Consider the following 17641-nt stretch of genomic DNA (forward strand, 5'->3'; position numbering starts at 1 on the left):
TGTCGGTGTGAGTGAGAGAGCGAGCGTGTCCCTTGGTCCCCCTAGAAAAGCAGGTAGCGTAGCGTAGGCTTCCCAGGAGGGAAAGAGGGGCTGTGTGCAACAACCGGGGCGTGCCCTCAAAACCCACAAACGGAGACACGGCCCAGCCTCGGCCCTTCTTTCCGAGGAGGCAGCAAAGCCTCTCGGTGACCCGCCTGTAGCCAGGGCCTGGGTCTGTGCCAGTGCTGCTGGTGATGTGCCAGCATGTGCCCGCCCTGTCTTCAGGGCTGGGGCCCTGTCCTCGCGACCTTAGGCCGTGGAGGGCATTGTTGGGGGTGCCGAGCCTAGAAGGGGCAGCCTTGTAAGCGGGGCTTTGTACGACCCCAGTGCTCGGCGGGCGGTTGGAGGGAGCCCCTGTAATCAGGTGGGTATTCCTGGCCCTGGCCGTTCCGAGGTCCAGGGCCGAGAGGTGAGCAGCTCCCTGTCCATGGAGGAAGGCCCCCAGGCCTTAGGCCGTTAGCTGTTTTTCCTGGTACTGGAATCTTATTGCTATTAGTGCAGGGGGAAGCCGAGTCCTGTGGCTCCCTGGGTGTGCACCCGCCCGTAATCGGGGTCCGGGTCTGGGAGCCTCGGTGCTCCCTCAGCTGGCAGGCTGTGCGGGGCGACCGCCCCGTTAGCGGGGAGCAGGTCTGGGTGCCCTCGAGGCGGAGAGAAGGAGCCTCCGCAGGCCTGTGGGCCCAGGGCCGCCCGTAAGTCTGGGCCAGTGCCCTGGAGTCCCGGGCACTTTGCAGACTAGCAGCGTCTCGAGCCCTCTGTAGTCAGAGGTGCAGCCTCGTTGGCCAGTGCTTTGTATGCCCAGCTTCCTTTGCCCAGAGGGCCTGGCTCCCAGCAGCAGACGGGGCGTCGCCGTGACCACTCAAGGTGAGGTTTGGAGAGGTTTGTGTCAGTGGGGGGCTCTGTGGGTGGGTTTGGAGTGACTTGGAGGTCTCCCTCTGGGGATGTAGGGTCCCTGTCTGCTTCCTACGGAGGAGCTGGTGTTTCTCACACCTGCCTGTGTCCTCCTTCCTTTGCAGAAACCATGGGAGAAGAGAGCGGCGGCATCGTGCGGACGGCAGTGCTGACGTGGGAAAACGCGGAGGTGGCACCAGTGGAAGTTGGAGCGTTGTGTGGAGCCGTGGGGGGGTGTGGTGGGAGTGGGCAGGTGATGGTGGCTTGGGGAGCTCGCTCTGGGTGCCCGTTTCACTGACTTGAAGGAGTTGGAGCTTCTCGGACTCAACTGTGTTATTCTCTTTGCTTGACGGAAGCCATCCGAGAAGAAAGCAGAGCCAGGAGCGTGGGACGGCGAGGCAAAAGAGTTCAGAAGAGGATCAGCAGCGTCGAGGTCAAGAGGGAGCACAAGAAAGGCCTTCTGGGCAAATGAACCTCTTTGCCATCACGGGGTCAGGCATACACGTAGGAGTGCGGAGGGCATCTTCAGGGTGCCCCCGCTGGCTTTGCGCTGGGTGACCCCCCCTGTAAACAGGGCTGGGTCTTTCCTTTGGTAGTGTTGGCCTTTTGCCACGGTTCTCCTTTGGCTGCCCAGAAAGAGGGGGACAACCCTGTAAGGAAGAGGGAGAGTCCCCTTGGCCACACCCGATAGGAGAATGCAGGTCTCCCGACCCCAGCCCACCCTGTAAACAGGGCAGGGCTTTTTTTTTTGCCTTGGCTCCTTTGTGCCTGCTGACGGCTGCTGGCCACTGTGACCCCCTGTAGCTGGGCCGCGTCACAGCCGCTGTTCTTTGGCCAGCCGTGAAGCCCTTGAGCGTAGTCAGGCCCTTGAGGCCTCTGTGCAGGCCAGGGCGAGTCTGAGGCCGTTGTCTCCTGCTTGTGGGCGGTAGGGATGGCTCGCCGCAGGTTGCTGCTCAGAGCTTGCTCCCTCTCCTGGGACGCTGCCCCTTTGTGTCTCTGTCTTGTCTTTGTCGGTGTGAGTGAGAGAGCGAGCGTGTCCCTTGGTCCCCCTAGAAAAGCAGGTAGCGTAGCTTAGGCTTCCCAGGAGGGAAAGAGGGGCTGTGTGCAACAACCGGGGCGTGCCCTCAAAACCCACAAACGGAGACACGGCCCAGCCTCGGCCCTTCTTTCCGAGGAGGCAGCAAAGCCTCTCGGTGACCCGCCTGTAGCCAGGGCCTGGGTCTGTGCCAGTGCTGCTGGTGATGTGCCAGCATGTGCCCGCCCTGTCTTCAGGGCTGGGGCCCTGTCCTCGCGACCTTAGGCCGTGGAGGGCATTGTTGGGGGTGCCGAGCCTAGAAGGGGCAGCCTTGTAAGCGGGGCTTTGTACGACCCCAGTGCTCGGCGGGCGGTTGGAGGGAGCCCCTGTAATCAGGTGGGTATTCCTGGCCCTGGCCGTTCCGAGGTCCAGGGCCGAGAGGTGTGCAGCTCCCTGTCCATGGAGGAAGGCCCCCAGGCCTTAGGCCGTTAGCTGTTTTTCCTGGTACTGGAATCTTATTGCTATTAGTGCAGGGGGAAGCCGAGTCCTGTGGCTCCCTGGGTGTGCACCCGCCCGTAATCGGGGTCCGGGTCTGGGAGCCTCGGTGCTCCCTCAGCTGGCAGGCTGTGCGGGGCGACCGCCCCGTTAGCGGGGAGCAGGTCTGGGTGCCCTCGAGGCGGAGAGAAGGAGCCTCCGCAGGCCTGTGGGCCCAGGGCCGCCCGTAAGTCTGGGCCAGTGCCCTGGAGTCCCGGGCACTTTGCAGACTAGCAGCGTCTCGAGCCCTCTGTAGTCAGAGGTGCAGCCTCGTTGGCCAGTGCTTTGTATGCCCAGCTTCCTTTGCCCAGAGGGCCTGGCTCCCAGCAGCAGACGGGGCATCGCCGTGGCCACTCAAGGTGAGGTTTGGAGAGGTTTGTGGCAATGGGGGGCTCTGTGGGTGGGTTTGGAGTGACTTGGAGGTCTCCCTCTGGGGATGTAGGGTCCCTGTCTGCTTCCTACGGAGGAGCTGGTGTTTCTCACACCTGCCTGTGTCCTCCTTCCTTTGCAGAAACCATGGGAGAAGAGAGCGGCGGCATCGTGCGGACGGCAGTGCTGACGTGGGAAAACGCGGAGGTGGCACCAGTGGAAGTTGGAGCGTTGTGTGGAGCCGTGGGGGGGTGTGGTGGGAGTGGGCAGGTGGTGGTGGCTTGGGGAGCTCGCTCTGGGTGCCCGTTTCACTGACTTGAAGGAGTTGGAGCTTCTCGGACTCAACTGTGTTATTCTCTTTGCTTGACGGAAGCCATCCGAGAAGAAAGCAGAGCCAGGAGCGTGGGACGGCGAGGCAAAAGAGTTCAGAAGAGGATCAGCAGCGTCGAGGTCAAGAGGGAGCACAAGAAAGGCCTTCTGGGCAAATGAACCTCTTTGCCATCACGGGGTCAGGCATACACGTAGGAGTGCGGAGGGCATCTTCAGGGTGCCCCCGCTGGCTTTGCGCTGGGTGACCCCCCCTGTAAACAGGGCTGGGTCTTTCCTTTGGTAGTGTTGGCCTTTTGCCACGGTTCTCCTTTGGCTGCCCAGAAAGAGGGGGACAACCCTGTAAGGAAGAGGGAGAGTCCCCTTGGCCACACCCGATAGGAGAATGCAGGTCTCCCGACCCCAGCCCACCCTGTAAACAGGGCAGGGCTTTTTTTTTTGCCTTGGCTCCTTTGTGCCTGCTGACGGCTGCTGGCCACTGTGACCCCCTGTAGCTGGGCCGCGTCACAGCCGCTGTTCTTTGGCCAGCCGTGAAGCCCTTGAGCGTAGTCAGGCCCTTGAGGCCTCTGTGCAGGCCAGGGCGAGTCTGAGGCCGTTGTCTCCTGCTTGTGGGCGGTAGGGATGGCTCGCCGCAGGTTGCTGCTCAGAGCTTGCTCCCTCTCCTGGGACGCTGCCCCTTTGTGTCTCTGTCTTGTCTTTGTCGGTGTGAGTGAGAGAGCGAGCGTGTCCCTTGGTCCCCCTAGAAAAGCAGGTAGCGTAGCGTAGGCTTCCCAGGAGGGAAAGAGGGGCTGTGTGCAACAACCGGGGCGTGCCCTCAAAACCCACAAACGGAGACACGGCCCAGCCTCGGCCCTTCTTTCCGAGGAGGCAGCAAAGCCTCTCGGTGACCCGCCTGTAGCCAGGGCCTGGGTCTGTGCCAGTGCTGCTGGTGATGTGCCAGCATGTGCCCGCCCTGTCTTCAGGGCTGGGGCCCTGTCCTCGCGACCTTAGGCCGTGGAGGGCATTGTTGGGGGTGCCGAGCCTAGAAGGGGCAGCCTTGTAAGCGGGGCTTTGTACGACCCCAGTGCTCGGCGGGCGGTTGGAGGGAGCCCCTGTAATCAGGTGGGTATTCCTGGCCCTGGCCGTTCCGAGGTCCAGGGCCGAGAGGTGTGCAGCTCCCTGTCCATGGAGGAAGGCCCCCAGGCCTTAGGCCGTTAGCTGTTTTTCCTGGTACTGGAATCTTATTGCTATTAGTGCAGGGGGAAGCCGAGTCCTGTGGCTCCCTGGGTGTGCACCCGCCCGTAATCGGGGTCCGGGTCTGGGAGCCTCGGTGCTCCCTCAGCTGGCAGGCTGTGCGGGGCGACCGCCCCGTTAGCGGGGAGCAGGTCTGGGTGCCCTCGAGGCGGAGAGAAGGAGCCTCCGCAGGCCTGTGGGCCCAGGGCCGCCCGTAAGTCTGGGCCAGTGCCCTGGAGTCCCGGGCACTTTGCAGACTAGCAGCGTCTCGAGCCCTCTGTAGTCAGAGGTGCAGCCTCGTTGGCCAGTGCTTTGTATGCCCAGCTTCCTTTGCCCAGAGGGCCTGGCTCCCAGCAGCAGACGGGGCATCGCCGTGACCACTCAAGGTGAGGTTTGGAGAGGTTTGTGTCAGTGGGGGGCTCTGTGGGTGGGTTTGGAGTGACTTGGAGGTCTCCCTCTGGAGATGTAGGGTCCCTGTCTGCTTCCTACGGAGGAGCTGGTGTTTCTCACACCTGCCTGTGTCCTCCTTCCTTTGCAGAAACCATGGGAGAAGAGAGCGGCGGCATCATGCGGACGGCAGTGCTGACGTGGGAAAACGCGGAGGTGGCACCAGTGGAAGTTGGAGCGTTGTGTGGAGCCGTGGGGGCGTGTGGTGGGAGTGGGCAGGTGGTGGTGGCTTGGGGAGCTCGCTCTGGGTGCCCGTTTCACTGACTTGAAGGAGTTGGAGCTTCTCGGACTCAACTGTGTTATTCTCTTTGCTTGACGGAAGCCATCCGAGAAGAAAGCAGAGCCAGGAGCGTGGGACGGCGAGGCAGAAGAGTTCAGAAGAGGATCAGCAGCGTCGAGGTCAAGAGGGTACAAGAAAGGCTGTCCTGACAAACTCTCCCGGCCATCACGGGGACAGGCATACACGTAGGAGTGCGGTGGGCACCTTCAGGGTGGCTTTGTGCTGGGCAACTCTCCATGTAAACGGGGTTTGGTGTTATTGGCCTTTTGCCACGGTTCTCCTTTGGCTGCCCGTAGAGAGGGGGCGACCTTTGAAGGAGGGTGAGAGTCCGCTTGGCCTCACCTGATAGGCGAATGCAGTTCTCCGGACCGCAGCCCACCGTGTAAACAACAGGGCTTTTTTTTCTTTGCCTTGGCACCTTGAGCCTGGTGGCGGCTGCTGGCCACGGTGACCCCCCTGTAGCCTGGGCATGTCACAGCCTGTGTTCGTTGTCCAGCCTTGAAGCCGCCCTGCGTAGTCAGGGGCTTGAGGTGTCTGGGCAGGCCAGGGCAAGTCTGAGGCCGTGTTCTCCCGCTGCTGGGCGTCAGGAATGGCTCGCCACAGGTTGCTGCTCAGAGCTTGCTCCCTCTCCTGGGACGTTGCCCCTTTGTGTCTCTGTCTTGTCTTTGTCGGTGTGAGTGAGAGAGCGAGCGTGTCCCTTGGTCCCCCTAGAAAAGCAGGTAGCGTAGCTTAGGCTTCCCAGGAGGGAAAGAGGGGCTCTGTGTAGCAAGCTGTGGGGTGCCATCCGTACTGCACAGCAGCAGAAGGCAATGCTCTCAGACTTGGCCTGGCTTGTGGAGGGGCTTCGAGGCTGGCCAGAGAGCAGAGGCTCGCCTCAGCCCTTCTTTCCGAGGAGGCAGCAAAGCCTCTCGGTGGCCCACCTGTAGCCTTGGTCCCTTGGTTTCTCTTGGACTCCTGTTCTGTGTCACTGGGTCCCTGAGGATGTTGGGGCTTCTTGGGGGTTTCTCTAGGACACTGTAAGTTCCTGGCGGTCCCCGGGTCTCTGGGGCTGGCAGAGTGCAGCTGTGCTCTGCAGAGAAGTGGAGCACTGAGAGACTCAAGCAAATAAGAAAACCATTCCTGATGTGTAAATTATGTACATATGTAGAGTGTCTTAAGTTTAGAGCCTTTATGTTTGTTTAAATAGAAATTGTGTTCTTATAAAGAGCATCTGAAAAATAAAAATCATTGACTTCATTTAAAACAAAAATGTTATGCAAAGATTGTCATCTTTCCAGAGGCTACTTTTTCCTTTAAGTTTCCACAAATCCTGTTCTGAAAAATACTTTGTGCCCATGCTCAGTAGTCCTCTACTGCTGTCAATTGCTCCATGGTTACCTGGAATGTGTATAACTTCTTCTGTGTAATACATTGTATGCAATTATTTATAACATCACGTTGCTTTGACACTGGGTATAAAGATGTACTGTTGCAATTGGCTTTCATCAAGGTTACTTATTTTGACAATAAAATGATCATCTCGCTCCAAAGGACTGGTAAAACATTCAACTGTGTGAAAATTTTGTGAGCTCAAGAGTACGCACATTGGAATGGAACCTGACCTTTAAGAAGCAGCTGGGCTGCACTCCAAGTGGAGCAGGTAAAAAGTGGTTTGCGTTCAGAATATCAACTCAGAAGACTGTTTTTCAAAAGGGAACTCCAAACTCAATGCTGAATTCTTTACAATGACAACGTGTGCTGATGGTGCACGTGTTCATGGCAGCACTTCCTAATTTCCAAATACCTGCGATTTTCTAGTAATGGTTTCCCCCTGAACTCTGGATCTTCTTTTCTTTTGTTAGTTGATTAAATCCACTCTGTGTAGGGATTTGGTTTAGAGGGTTTTCTGCTGGGTTCTTTTTTGAGGTTTTTTTGGTTGGTTTTCTGCTGTCATGCCTTACATTAGCGTGGCTACAGATGTCAAGAACAATGAGGGCGAAAAGAATCTTGAAGCATTTATATTGTAGTAAATAGTCAAAGGCTGCACTCTCCACTAAATACCGTGTAAGAATATTGTTTTCAAAAAAGCATGGAATTTCAAGGTCAATAAAGAAGAAAACTGTAGAAAATCTGTTGATTCGTTCATCTTTACACTAGTGACTTGATCTTGGGGTCCAAGGCATGGGGCAGCTGTAGCAGCCTCGGGTAAAGAGCTGTTTCCACGTGTGCCCTACTTTTTTTAGGGTAGTTATAGCAATTTGCATAATGAGTGCCATTTATGCTCATGTGATGGTTTAAATGAGGATGTAAAAACATCCCATTTGTAACATGCACAGTTCCTTTGGACAGCGGACAGTGTTTTTTCTGAACTCTTGGGATTGATGGAGTACGCTCAGAAATGCCTGCTCTGAAAAGTTGTTTCAATAAACTCATCTGGTGAAGGAGTTGTTGGGGCTGCAACTCGGGAAGCTTTGTTCCTTTAGGAAGGGAGCAAAGGCAATTCCGTGGGTGCCGGCCGACTTTCCACATGTCAGCCAAAAAAGCTGCTGGTGCTGGCAGCAAACAGTCTGTGTGGGGGAGGTAAAGGCCGGGCGGCTCCTGACTGGCACTGCTTGTGGGAGCTTTGGCACGGGAACCTGGAGACCAGGTGAGAAGAGCCGAAATCAACCTAAAAATGGTAACGAAGAAACCAATACAAATAACATAAAATAATAAATCAAATAGGAGGTTTTGTTGGTGGCCGACGGCGGGAGTGGAAGCCGCGGCTGTAGAAAAAGCGCCGTTTCCCCCGCGCCCGTCGATCCACCGACTTCCCGCTCGGGCCCCGGGCGGCATGCGGGGGGGGGAACGAAGGCGCTCGGCTGAGCTGTAGTTCTCGGTCGTGTCCGCCAGGCGGCGCCGGCGAGGCAGACGGGGGGCGGCCGAGGGCGGGATTCGAACCGGCGTTTGGGGAGAGAGAGCCGCGTCCCAGGCGGGCGCCTTGACCGCTCGGCCAGCGGGGCGGGGGCGTGGTCACGGTGGGGCGTGTGCAGCCGGTGCGGGATGGGCGCGGCCACGGGGGGTCGGCACCGCGCTTCGCGCCCTTTAACATTCAAAAAATATGACGAAAACTACATGAAAAATCTAAGAGTCCCCCCGGTGGGGTGCCGCGCCGCCGGCGGGGAGGGGGAGCGAGCAGAGGGCTGGATCCGACGAGACTGACAGGCGCGCCCGCCGGTGGGTGCCGTTCTGCCGGCGGGAAGGCGGAGCTAGCTGGGGGCTGTGCCGCCTCCGGCTTCGCCGCTCTGCCCTCTCTGCTCGCTCCCGGCACGACCCCCGCCCCTCCGCCCCCCCGCCACACGCGGCCCGAGCGGGCCCGAAGCCTCCGCGGCGCGGCCCCGGCCCGGCGCTCCGGGGAACGAGGGGGCTGCGGGCGGCGGGCCCAGCCAAGGAGCCCCTCGGGGCAGCTTAACATTGCAAGTTGCTCGGGCCTCCCCCAGCTCTCCATTTCTTCTCTGCAGAACACAGCTGGACTCTGGCTGCCCCGGGAGAAGTGGAGACCCCGAGTACCTCCCGGGGACCGCCACGGTTCTCCCAGGGACTTAAAACGCTCCCCGCCCCACCGCCCCCGTCCCACTCCGAGACTTCCAGGTACCTCCATGGTCCTACAGGAACCCCCAAGGACCCCCAACGCCCCCAGGAGACCCCCCAGGGACTCCCACCATCTCCCGGAAGCCTTCTGGGACACTCGTGGACACAGAAGGAACACCAGAGACGCCAAACAGCCCCCGGGATCTACCGGGACTTCCTTTTTTTTATGGATTTGGTTTGCATACTTTCCTGTATTTTTTATTTTACAAAGCCTGCAAAATAAAACGAGGCGCCGCAAAGCCTTCTGGGTTCCACCGACGCTTCCGGGACTCATTCCTTTTTCATGTCGGTTTCCTCAAATTTTTAATTTTATTTTTAATTTTATTTCTTTTATTCCGTTTTTACCATTACGGGCCGTGCAGGGCGGGCACGCCCCCGCCTTGCTGGCCACGCCCCCGCCCCGCTGGCCGAGCGGTCAAGGCGCCCGCCTGGGACGCGGCTCTCTCTCCCCAATCGCCGGTTCGAATCCCTCCCTCGGCCGCCCCCGTCTGCCTCGCCGGCGCCGCCTGGCGGACACGGCCGGGAACTGCACCGCAGTCCAGCCCCCACCACCACGAATGCCCGCCGGGACCCGAGCGGCGAAGGCGCTGCACGGGCCGGGGAGCGGCTCTTTCTCTGCAGCCGCGCCTTCCACTCCCACCGTCGCCCAATAGCGAAAGCTCTTATTTTATTTTTTATTTTATGTCATTTTTGGTTGCTCTTTTGTCACACTTGTTAGCTTTATCTTTTTAAATTTTGATTTTTTAAATTGATTTTTTTGTACTTACATTAATTTTTCTCCTTTTTTGGAGAGTTTGCAGGCACAGAGCCTGCAGCACAGACACAGCTGAGGGCTCAGGGACACTCAGCAGGCACAGAAGCTGCAGCACAGACACAGCAGAGGGCTCAGGGACACTCAGCAGGCACAGAAGCTGCAGCACAGACACAGCAGAGGGCTCAGGGACACTCAGCAGGCACAGACAGAGCAGCACAGACACAGCAGAGGGCTCAGGGACACTCAGCAGGCACAGACAGAGCAGCACAGACACAGCAGAGGGCTCAGGGACACTCAGCAGGCACAGACAGAGCAGCACAGACACAGCAGAGGGCTCAGGGACACTCAGCAGGCACAGAACCTGCAGCACAGACACAGCAGAGGGCTCAGGGACACTCAGCAGGCACAGAACCTGCAGCACAGACACAGCTGAGGGCTCAGGGACACTCAGCAGGCACAGAACCTGCAGCACAGACACAGCTGAGGGCTCAGGGACACTCAGCAGGCACAGACAGAGCAGCACAGACACAGCAGAGGGCTCAGGGACACTCAGCAGGCACAGAACCTGCAGCACAGGCACAGCAGAGGGCTCAGGGACACTCAGCATGCACAGAACCTGCAGCACAGACACAGCTGAGGGCTCAGGGACACTCAGCAGGCACAGAAGCTGCAGCACAGACACAGCAGAGGGCTCATGGACACTCAGCAGGCACAGAACCTGCAGCACAGACACAGCTGAGGGCTCAGGGACACTCAGCAGGCACAGACAGAGCAGCACAGACACAGCAGAGGGCTCAGGGACACTCAGCAGGCACAGAACCTGCAGCACAGACACAGCAGAGGGCTCAGGGACACTCAGCAGGCACAAAGCTGCAGCACAGACACAGCAGAGGGCTCAGGGACACTCAGCAGGCACAGAACCTGCAGCACAGACACAGCAGAGGGCTCAGGGACACTCAGCAGGCACAAAGCTGCAGCACAGACACAGCAGAGGGCTCAGGGACACTCAGCAGGCACAGAACCTGCAGCACAGACACAGCTGAGGGCTCAGGGACACTCAGCAGGCACAGACAGAGCAGCACAGACACAGCAGAGGGCTCAGGGACACTCAGCATGCACAGAAGCTGCAGCACAGACACAGCAGAGGGCTCATGGACACTCAGCAGGCACAGAACCTGCAGCACAGACACAGCTGAGGGCTCAGGGACACTCAGCAGGCACAGACAGAGCAGCACAGACACAGCAGAGGGCTCAGGGACACTCAGCAGGCACAGAACCTGCAGCACAGACACAGCAGAGGGCTCAGGGACACTCAGCATCCACAGAACCTGCAGCACAGACACAGCAGAGGGCTCAGGGACACTCAGCAGGCACAAAGCTGCAGCACAGACACAGCAGAGGGCTCAGGGACACTCAGCAGGCACAGAACCTGCAGCACAGACACAGCTGAGGGCTCAGGGACACTCAGCAGGCACAGACAGAGCAGCACAGACACAGCAGAGGGCTCAGGGACACTCAGCATGCACAGAAACTGCAGCACAGACACAGCAGAGGGCTCAGCGACACTCAGCAGCCACTGCCATGGCTCTTCATACACAGGGCACAAGCTCAGACACTCTCAGAGCAGCAGTTATGGAGGGAGAAACAGCTCATCTCTCAGACAATCTTTACTTACCCAAATCTTGAACAAAACAAACACTATCTGGGGTAAGAGTTAGCTGTGCACTCAAAATGTCTAATTTTATATGAGCTGCCTGAATCTCCCACGTCCATGCAACTGAACAGGAGACAACCATTAGTTATAGGCCATCAAGTGGATAAATCTTCATCTTTAAAATAGCATATATTTGAGCTGATTGCTAAACTAAGTGCTGTGAAAAATAAGCCTTTCTGAGGTTACCAGGAAAACCTTACAAAAGCCAAGTTCCAATGAACAAGAAGACACAGCAAGATCTTGCCTTCTGCCTACAACACACTTCATTTTGCTGATTAACAAACCTTAGCAAGAGACCATTCTCACAGAGGCATTTCTTCTCTGCTGAATGCAGCCCAGGGATGCAGAGCCCAAGCCACCTACCCTGCCTGGGCACGCTGTGAACAGTTTGTGCAGAGACTGGGCCAGCTGGATCCTGGGATTGTTCACCATTTGCCCCACAGGATCATGTTCTTCCTTCCCAGCAAAGGCCAGCTGGGAGAATGCAGTCTGATAGCCTGGAGTATCCTCTGTGTCAATGAAGTGCTCCTTGTCAGGGGTCGTGTCATCCTCAGGCAGCTTGAACAAGCCAAGGAGGGAGGGCCGGCAGCAAAGGAATCCTGGGGGAGAGGGGAGGGGAACAGTGAACAGGTGAGGACAGCCTGTGCTTCACAAGAACGCTCAGATTACCTGGAACCCCTTTGCAGGGACTTGCTTAACTCCTGGCACCGTCCCTGTCCCAGGGAAGCTGCACTAGGACTGTGGGTCTGGGTCCTTTCCAGGCACAATGCAGCTGCTCATATTAACAGCATCAGCAATGCCCTCATTTTTTAGCAGCTCAAATTGCTGTGATACAAACCCAAGAATAGCAATTCTTTTCCAGATTACAGTTTTTCTCTAAGTACATTCAAAAAGAGTTCTAGTCCTGGATCCGGTTACTGTCATTCAATTTGGGCTACCTGAGCCCCCAGACTGCTGGACTGCCTTTCAGTCTCCAGAGCTTTCCCCCAGATTCCACTTTCAGGATAAGACACTACAGCCTGTCAGGTTGTGAGTATTCTCAGGCCTCCTGACTAGGACAGTTACAAGTCAAAAGTGGGCCCAGCTTTCCAGAAGGAATGCAAGCTGACAGTAGCCTAATTCCCTTCAGTGGAGCTCTACTCAGCCAAATCCAGGCTCAAACACATCTCAAACCAGCTCTGCCATTTGCTTTGAAAACACACTTCCCTTTGTGCAGTGAAGGATGAAAAGGTATGAAAAGCCTCAAGCTGAGTCTCACCACAACAGTGGGCCTGAAGAAATGCCAAAGGAGTTTATTGGAGGGGCCTATTCTGGTGAAAGCTCCTACTTTCCAGACCTCCAACAGCATCACCAGCAGACCCTGAAGAAGTGTGGCACCTACCACGGCTTGGGGTACTCAGTGTCCATCACGGGAGGACATTCTGTTAATGTCTTGGTGATGCCAACAGCACGGATCTGCTTTTCAACTTGTCCCAGACTCTTTCTGGATTTCAGGAATCATCATTTTCTCCAAGCCCGTTTCAAACATCCTAGTATGACAGTTAGAGAAAAAGTATCAGAACGATTTATCACCCTATGGTGACCAAAGAAAAGCAGAAACCACACAAAGCACCAGGAAACAGAGAACACAAGACAATTTGTTTCTTAACAATTGCTGCCCTCTTACATAGATGTTTGCACATACAAACTTTTTACAAATGATAAAAACCAGAGACAGCAATCCTTCCCTTTTATGACCCGCTCAGGAGATCAGTAACTTGAACTATCAGTGAGGAACTGTGGGCAGAAAATCAGAAATGAACCCCAAAAGGAGAGGCACCCGGGCAGTCAGATTAGCGCCAAACCTCCTTTGCCATTTCAGCCAGAGAGACAACTCTTTCCTGCTTCAAAGGCAAAAACTGCACAGCAGCCTGAAATACAACCCAAGCCAACAGAACACACTCCCTTTGGCTGTATGCTGCCAAGTATTTCCTGCAGAGCTCATGCCCCATTTCCTGTGCCATACTAGTTAATGAAGAGGAGAAAGCAACGAGAAAATAGATGAAGTAAAACTCCAGATGAAAACAAGAGAATTGCTTTAGAGTCAGCAGCAAAATGCATTCTAAGAAGGAGACAGAAAGGGCAGCCTTCATAAATGTTCCCTTTTACTGAAGGGCATTAAGTTGCTGCTCCAAAGTTTGCCTAAAACTGCTCATCTTCTCGGGCACCACAACACTGAAACGTGGAACGCTGGAAGCACCACTTCCATTTGGTTGGTGGAACACCACTGGAAGAACCCTGTAATTCTTGCTCCTCTACAGGAGGCATCAAGCAGATTTTAAAGGATTAATAACAGACCTTGTGTGATCTGTGTAGAGATAACATCACGAATTTCATCAGCATGGCCATCTGCCTGGGGATGATTTCAACAATGTGTCACAGCTTTGACAGAGGAACGTAAACCCTTCCTCAGAACTTTATTCCCATGAAGGCCAAAATGACACAAAAGCATGGAATGTTTCCCAGCATGAACACAAACTGCAGAGAGCAGTGGTCAGAATGGCTGTGCTGTGTGGCAGGGCAAGTGTGTTGCTATTAGCTGGAGATTAAATGGAGACACTTTCAGACAAGTAACGACATCACACACACCAGGAAAGGAGGAGAACTACACAAGTCCTTTAGTTCCATTCCCTCAGTTTTCATGGAGTGTCACCTGCTGTGGCCACTGCCCTTTATGCCCCCCTTGACTCCAGAGCATTTGGAGCAAGTCCCTGGAGCCACCAGAGTCCCACCCATGTACAGGATGCCTGATCTGTGCAACTGCACACTCTGAACCACTCGTGTCACACTGGAGCTTTTCAGAGCAAGGAACTTACTTTTGATAAGTTTTGTTGGTTTGGAACTTGGAAGTCTTTGGAATAGCAGAATGAAGACCTGTTTCCTGTACCAGTCAACTGATTCACTGGAAATTTAAAAGAACAGTTATTCAGTTCACAGTGGGCTTTGACTGGTGCTGTCACTTTACAGAAAACACAGATAAAGTTGTTCCCATCTCTTTAACTGATAAATGTGACATTTTTGCTCCTGAAGTGTTAACCTTTGGCATGACTGCACACTGCAGAACCAAAGCCCACAGAAGTCAGTTTTGAATGCAATTTGAGCTCATACTCACGGGGGCATATGCTCCATGATGCTGTTTAGCAGGTCAAAGCCTTGGGGATCACTGGCTTTCAAGGCAATCAGCTTCAGGAATCCCCCCAACACTCCAGGCTGCAAGGAAAGCAAACATGAAGCTCTAGGCAACTGTTCTTCCTAAGTGGCCCAGCAGAAAGTTGGCTCTGACCATCGAAGACACGCAACAGTGCAAAAGCATCCCTAACCTAAACCAGGATTCTGATCCTGCAGTGCTGGACAAGGAAGACACGTTGTGGCTCCTTCTCACTCACTCACTCCACTCCCTCACTCACTCACTCCACTCCCTCACTCACTCACTCCACTCACTCATTCACTCCCTCACTCACTCCACTCATTCACTCCCTCACTCACTCCACTCACTCACTCACTCACTCACTCACTCACTCACTCACTCACTCCCTCCACTCACTCACTCACCCACTCACCCACTCACCCACTCCACTCAGTCCACTCACTCCCTCACTCCACTCACTCCCTCACTCCCTCACTCACTCACTCTCCTCAAGCCTGTTCTGAACAGAAGCCCTGAGAGTTCTGCTGGTCCACATGTTCCACAGGAAGCAAACAAGGTAAGAAAATTCTGGGAAACTGCCACTTGCCAAAACCAAGTGCAGGAATTTTCCATCTCGGCTGACAAAAGCACAGGAGCCCAGGATTCACCTCACCCCCAGGACGGGAAAGCACCCACCGAGCTGCACGCAGAGTATTTGTCCGTGCATGGAGTGCCACTGAGGCCCAGCCCAGCCCAGCCCCTGCCCCGCGGCCCCGGCACTCACGATCTTGGCGGCGGCGCTGCGGGCGATGGTGCCGGCGCCGCGCTCCAGGAACGCCTCTGGAGCAGCCGCACCGGCGGCGGGATGTTCCCCGCGCGCTCCCGCGGCACCGGCTGCGGCAGGTGCGGGAAAACAGCGCCATGAACGAACACGGGATGTGGCATCGAGCAGGAGAGGCAGCACTGGCGACAGCGCTTCGTACTCCGCGCGTGCGCAGTGGCGACAACGTTACGTACTCCGCGCATGCGCAGTAGCGACTGCGATCTGTACTCCGCGCATGCGCAGTAGCGACTGCGCGCTGTAGCCCGCGCGTGCGCAGTAGCGACTGCGATTTGTACTCCGCGCGTGCGCAGTAGCGACAAAGTCCCGTACTCCGCGCATGCGCCGTAGCGACAAAGTTCCGTACTCCGCGCGTGCGCAGTAGTGACAAAGTTCCGTACTCCGCGCGTGCGCAGTAGCGACTGCAGTCTGTACTCCGCGCGTGCGCAGTAGCGACCAAGTTCCGTACTCCGCGCATGCGCAGTAGTGACAAAGTTCCGTACTCCGCGCGTGCGCAGTAGCGACGGAGATGGGTACTCCGCGCGTGCGCAGTAGCGACGAACCTCCGTACTCCGCGCCTGCGCAGTAGCGACGAAGCTCCGTAGTCCGCGCATGCGCAGTAGCGGCAGCGCTCTGTACTCCGCGCGTGCGCAGTAGCGACTGCGCTCTGTACTCCGCGCGTGCGCAGTTGCGACAAAGTTCCGTACTCCGCGCGTGCGCAGTAGTGACAAAGTTCCGTACTCCGCGCGTGCGCAGTAGGGACGGCGCTCTGTACTCCGCGCGTGCGCAGTAGCGACGAAGTTCCGTACTCCGCGCGTGCGCAGTAGCGACAGCGCTTCGTACTCCGCGCGTGCGCAGTAGCGACCGAGCCCCCTCTGCCCAAACGCCGGTTCGAATCCCGCCCTCGGCCGCCCCCTCTCCCTCGCCGACGCCGCCTGGCCGGGAACTGCAGCGCACTCCAGCACCCTGCGTGGTGCCCCGCGTGTCGCCGCGGAGGGGGCAGCAGCCCTGGAGGGCTCTGCTGGGTCCCGCCATGGTCTGAGGGGCGGCACCAGCCGGACTGGGTCAGCCAGGGTGGGTCTGTCACGGCCGCGCCGCTTCTCTCGCACGTACGTTCCGCCTCCTGGCACGGGACCCTGCCCCCCCCCCCGTCACGTATTTCCCGCCTCTCCAGCAGGGGCTTTTCCCGCCCCTCCCCTCAGCTGCGCTGCCCCGCCCACCGTGAGGGGCTCAAGGAAAGGAGAGGCGAGGCGCCATTTTACGCCGATGCGGGGGGCACGGGGCGCAGAGCGGTCGTGTCGGAGAGCAGTGAGGTGTCTGTGGCGTTACTGAGGGGAGAGGTCAGCTATGGCACAGCCTCAAAGCGATGTAAAGCCAAGGGAACCGTGGGGGCAGAGCTGGGACATGTTTTGAGGGGAAAAGGCGAGGTAAAGTGTTAAGAGTCGTCCCCGGTGAGTGCGTGAGGGAGCCGCGGATTCCCGCCCCCACTCCTCCCGCCGCTCGGGGCAGGGGCGGGGGGCAGAGGCGGGTCCCGCCCGCCGCTCCGGGAGGCACAGGCGGGTCCCCGCCGCTCCGGGAGGGAGAAGGGGTGTCCCCCATGCTCCTGGGGGGCTGTGAGGGCTACACGGACAGCGACAGGTGCCGTGAGGGCGGTGGGGGGGGCTCGGCCGTGCCGTAGCTGTGCCCTTTCCCCGCAGCTCCCCTCAGCCCTGAGGCAGGGCAGGCGAAAGGTGCTTTGAAAAGCTCCGATAAAAGCTTGTAGAGTTGCCCTGGGGCTCATTTTGGGTTGTTAGAGACTAGGGAGTGTTGGACTACAGCATCAGAGCGCAGCAGGGTGTTTCGTGACAATTCTGAGGGAAAAGCAAAAAAAGAGGGTGCCTATGGGGGACAAAATAAACATTTTTCAGAGCAATCTGGCATAACTATTAGGGACAGAATAAACATCTTGGAGGGATATAAGCGTGGGGCCATCCTATTTAAAGACAAAATCAGAAGTACTTCAGGGAAGACATTGGTAGCATTTTCATAGCAGGCATCTGCAAGTTGGCAAGACAATTTAGGTAGGAGAAAGAATGGACATTTAAGCAGGCTGTGCTAAACTAGCATTCTGGATGTGTGCAGTTCTTTTAGTTGTAGAAACTAAACTTGATGGGGTGAAGGAGACAGATTTTTCTGAAAAAAAAATTCACCATCCTAGGGAATGACTCCATAAATTAGGAATACTGTTTTACGTTCTTTCCAATCATGGAGTCAAAGTTTAACAAAGGATCTTGGACGTAATTTTCCTGTAAGAAGAGAAAAAGAATGGTAATAAGTACTTCATGCCGAGTCCAGCCACAGATTTTTCAAGCAGCAAACGGGTTAGAAGGCTGAAAAGGGAGGAAAACAAAAGAAAAGAGGATGAATCACATTAAAATTTTGGTGTGGGTTCAGGAGACAATATATAATGAAAACAAGTACTGCTCCA

The sequence above is a fragment of the Pithys albifrons genome, chromosome 1 (assembly GCF_047495875.1).
Source record: "Pithys albifrons albifrons isolate INPA30051 chromosome 1, PitAlb_v1, whole genome shotgun sequence".
Lineage (NCBI taxonomy): Eukaryota > Metazoa > Chordata > Aves > Passeriformes > Thamnophilidae > Pithys > Pithys albifrons.